The following is a 4,997-nucleotide window of genomic DNA, read 5'->3' on the forward strand; positions in this document are numbered from 1 at the left end:
GTGGGTGGGTGGTTGTTGTGGAGGATTAATGTTCAAATGTAATAGTGGAATACTCCTGCTTAAAAGAGCCTGTGCCCTCTAAAATGGTTAGTCATGTGTTAAGCAGTTAAAATAATTCGAGTTATTAATGTAAAATAACAAAATATTCATAGAAAATGTAATGTAGCTGTCTAAATTGAGTTGGGGGGGGGCTATGACGTCACTTTGTAGGCCAATCGGCTGTTAGCATCGCAAATAGGCTTTTGGATTATAGTAAACAAAATTAACTGTGTTCAACCATAGTTCACGACACTTACACGTTTTGTCCATCGAGATAATCTTCACAAAATAATACAACTTTTATGAATTCCGAAGCCTAAATACCAGCGCCAGAACTAAAAAGCTCAACTTCAGAACTACACCGCAGTCGCTCTCCCAAGCTTCCGACAACCTTTTCCAACTTCTTTTTAGAAGCATGTTCAGTGAAAAGGATTTACTCTGTGCATGAATTTGAATCCAGGTTACATGAACCTTTTTCATATAAAAACTGGAATACATACAAAACTAGAACCAAATGAAACAAAATAATCGTAAGTAGTGAATAAATGAAATAATCATAACCAAAGCACATATGAAAGCATGCATTTATGTACATTTCGAAATGAGGTGCATTAAAAGCCAATAAATCCTTGATTATTATGAATATTTTAATTAAAAACGTGTCCCCACGTAGTATTCAATAAAATTCTAGGGCCTTTAATCTATTAAATAACAGCAGAGTGAGCAAGTTTTTGGATATGGTAAGATTACATTTATTTTAGTTAATTAATCTAAAATTAATTAACTAAAGAGGACGCCATTTGTAGGGACGTTCCAAACGAAAGTGAACAACTGAATCCCTTCACGAAGGGCCCTTCCAGAAGTCCATTAGTGAAGGGAACATTCGATGGTCACTTCACAGAAGTGATTTCCGTGTGTGATCACGTGATCTTCGGTTAGGTCTTCTTTAGGTCTTTAGGTCGTTAAGGCTGTAAGATCTTGCGATTGCTTTTTAAAGCAAAATTTGCCCCATGGAATAATGAGTTTACCTTATGGTAGAAACCCAGAGTCTCCACATCAGAAACAAGCGATTAAAAGGAGTATCTTCCATCCGAAGACTTGTGGGTTGCATTTTGAGGCAAAGCAAAAACATTGTCGAACAACAATATAAAATGCGGGAAATTATTAATTGGTTATTCTACATTTAATTGCACTAATTATAACTGGAAAATACTATACATTTATCAACTGTTCGGCATGATGACGTTTAATGTCTCCTACAACGCGTGTAGTCCCATTTAGCAACTTGTGAGCAACCGTCTTTTTCAAGAAACATACGTTTTAAAAAATCATGAGTAGGGTGCAACTGGTGTGTTTTATGTCGTAGAATAAAACGTGAAAATATTTCCAACCTGTGTTAACCACGGACCTTGATTTTAGGGGATTTAATCAAACTCCCATAAAAAAAAAAATCTATTGACTCTGGAATGATGGAACCGGAAGTGCTGAAATGCTAACTCACTTCCGGGTTTTTGCCTACAAAGTGACGTCATAGTTCCCCCTTTCTGCGCCCTCTAGTGGTAACTTTCTGATTAAAGCCTTCATGTACATACACTGTAAAAAATAAGTGTAATTTTAACTGTAAAATTTTGTAAAAACGCTACGGAAAAAAACTGTTAATAGGTTAACAGTAAGTTCCCGTACGATATACAGGGGAAAACGGTAAAATAGCTAACCAGACATTTCATGTAATTTTACAGTAAAATGCTGTTAATTTTAAATCTGTTAACTGATATTCCCAGAATTCCCTGCATGACACTCCACATTTGAAAGTATTTTGTTTAAATAATCATGTTTTTTAAATAGTTTTTGTTATTAGTTATGTATATTTGGGCTTTGTTACATCTTCTGTTGTTTAATGAAAGTTGAATGCATTATTTAAGTATCATGTGTGTTATGGTGGTGTTTAGTGTTTGCATGAATGACTCTGTGCACCTTCTATATATCCGTATATACTTCTGCCTGTGGCGAAGCTACTTGTGATGAGCTTTGATTCTTCATGTGGCTTTCTCTTTTACCACCTGCATTATTACGGTGGTTGTCAGTATGTTAAAGGCACAAAACAGATTTGAATAGCAGTGTGCATTGTTGAATTGACTGGTTTACATTCAAATTTTCTTGTTTGTAAATTACAGTTTCATGCTGCCAAATTTACCGTTTTGGGCCGTAAATGTGTTTACTGTTTTTCTGTATTTTTTTACAAAATTATTCTGGCAACCACAGCTGCCAAAATTATTTTGCAAAAACTACAGATTTTATTTTTTTTTACAGTGTACGCTATATTTTTTGTTGATTTGTTGGTTGTTTATTTATTTTTAAAATAGCTTTTTCAAATACCTTGACTTATTTAGATCAAGAAATGGTATCCCCGCCCTTTCTAATTAATAATCGCAGTAGAATCTAAATGTAAGGTTTTGTATTATTTGCCGGGGTTAATGGCAGGATAAAATATAGCACATATGCTTATCAGTTCCAGCAATATTGCATGCCCTGCTAAAAAAAATTTAAAAAACAAATAAAATAGTTCGCATCGTAGGGAGGAAAGAGGAACAGGACGGTCCCATCTTTTTACACTTAATTTCTCTGACTGGATGGCTTTTTACCGTAAAAGATGTTTTTACTTTTTTCATATTTTGCTCCGCAGTGGTTATCTCAAAAACCATAGACCGCATTTTTGGGATTATTAATGCGTTCCGAGTCAGCTGACGCCGAAAGCGACTATGACGCCCAAAAATGCGGTCTATGTAGGCAGCTCCCTGGTGTTTGAGACACGGCCAGTGTGGCACAGGCATATGAACGCGTAACCCACGCAATGATATTCAGTGAGTGTTTGAGAGACCTTTGAATTTCTGCATCTCCGGACGGAAAGGACCGAATAAACCGCTGTTTTACAGTCTCAGGTACGATTACGCGACATGTTTATTTCTCAACACATAGCTGGGATGCAGGGGGAAATGTGCAGGATATGATACATTTATAGATGTGTATGGATTTGCGGTCATCGTTCGCTGTTGTTTGATGTATTTGTTAATAGTAATCGATCATAAGCCTCAGTAGAGGTTGTGGTATACAGAGGCATCATCAGACACTTGTCCTTCTACATACACAGAAGAGTCTCGCGATCTCTAGTCTAGAGGACAATTATAGCTTTATTTGAAAATGTCGAATCTGGATTTAAAAGGCCCGAATAGAAAATAAAATGTGTCCTTAGGGTACGTAACCTTCAACAAAATCTTGAGACCTTAAAAAAAGAATGTGTTCTGTATAGGCCTTCCTTTAACTGCCCTTATTATTCATGAGTCTGGATTTAAAAGGCCCGAATAGAAAATAAAATGTGTCCTTAGGGTACGTAACCTTCAACAAAATCTTGAGACCTTAAAAAAGAATGTGTTCTGTATAGGCCTTTCTTTAACTGCCCTTATTATTCATGACTCGAGTCGTTTAATTAACTATATTTACGCAGTTTGCATTTAAACTAATTGTATTATGATTCAATGAAATTTCGCACATATATAAACGTTTTTGTTTGATTTATTAGCGAATTACATTATACTTGCGCCCTTCTAGCGGCCCGAAATAACACCGAGTAAAACAGAGAAAATAAATGTAAAAAAAAAAAAAACGAGAGGAAAACAGCAACAGTCTCATTGGTGGCACTTAAGACTCGTCCCCGCTGCTGCAGTGTTTTCCTGTAAAAAGCAACAGGAAACTACTGCTTCCTTTAGTCCTGCAGTTTTTTCTTTGAGGAACACTTGTTTTTTATGATAAGGGCAAAGAAATTCAATTTGCCATAATAATAATGATGACAATAAAAGTGATGATGATTATGATAATTATTTGTATTATTATTATAGACTTCTATAGACTTTTAAAAGTATACTTAGTGGGAAATCACAAGTGTTTGACTAATACCAGAAGCTCTGATTCATATTTGTAGAAATATTTATCAAAGGATTGTCTGCAGACGGGAAAACAAACCATTTCCTCATGATCACACACTCTGAAGTGACAGCACTGATGGTGGCAGTGAAAAGACTTTCTCATCATCATATAAAAGGCTGTAAGATCATGTAAGGAGCAAAGAGTCACATGGTGATTGTCTTGATCCAGAGATTTTTCAGTCTCTGATGGCATATTCCCTGCTGCCATTTCCACCTGTAGCTAAATATTGCTGTGCGTTTATTTTGTGTTCCTCACGACAGTCGAGAGGCGTTGTAGTACTGAAACAAAATTGACTTGAGAAGCAAAACTGTGTTCGTTATTTAGTTTTGAGGCACAAATACTGATTAAGAAAAGTATTTATTTGCAGTGAATAAGAATCATGTTCCCTGACTGCTTACTCATGCATGCTGAAACTCCTTGTCTGATGGGAGATAAGGACTTTCTCTGGATCTCATGAGTGTGCTGCCTTGCTTCCTTATTAACACACACTGTTTTCTCCAATGCCAGAAGCAGGTCCATTAATACACACTGTGCTGTCTTTAACAGAGTGATGGTAATAGTGGATTATAAGTTTCTCTCTGGTTGATCAGCATGTTTTGTGGTAAAATTCAAGTTTTTATCCTGTTGTGAGTGTACATGCCATTCTTACGTTCTCGGTACATTAATAATACACAAGTGACGTGACGTGTGGCGACCCATACTCTGAATTAGTGCTCTGCATTTATCCCATCCAAAGTGCACACACACAGCAGTGAAGACACACACCGTGAACACACACCCGGAGCAGTGGGCAGCCATTTTTGTTGTCTCAGGGAGCAGTTGGAGGTTCAGTGCCATGCTCAAGGGCACCTCAGTCGTGGTATTGAAGGTGAGAGCGCTGTACATTTACTCCCCCCACCAACAATCCCTGCTGGACCTGAGACTCGAACCCGTGACCTTCGGGTTTCAAGTCCAACTCTCTATCCATTAGGCCACGC

General features: G+C 37.0%; 1 protein-coding gene across 3 annotated transcripts in view; it reads left to right on the top strand.

The window, feature by feature from the left end:
- Positions 1–2,687: 2,687 nt before the first annotated feature.
- The window catches only part of LOC107586118 (dematin-like), an 18,634-nt gene continuing 16,324 nt past the window's right edge, over positions 2,688–4,997 (top strand). Inside the window, exon 1 of one of the 3 annotated variants that reach the window (XM_016273350.1) lies at positions 2,688–2,978. The gene's annotated coding sequence lies outside the window, so the exon portion shown is untranslated. The remainder of the gene's footprint in view (positions 2,979–4,997) is intronic. The other 2 variants (XM_016273348.1, XM_016273349.1) reach the window with 2 other exon arrangements.

Source organism: Sinocyclocheilus grahami, unplaced genomic scaffold (assembly GCF_001515645.1).
Source record: "Sinocyclocheilus grahami isolate Dianchi unplaced genomic scaffold, SAMN03320097.WGS_v1.1 scaffold78.1, whole genome shotgun sequence".
Lineage (NCBI taxonomy): Eukaryota > Metazoa > Chordata > Actinopteri > Cypriniformes > Cyprinidae > Sinocyclocheilus > Sinocyclocheilus grahami.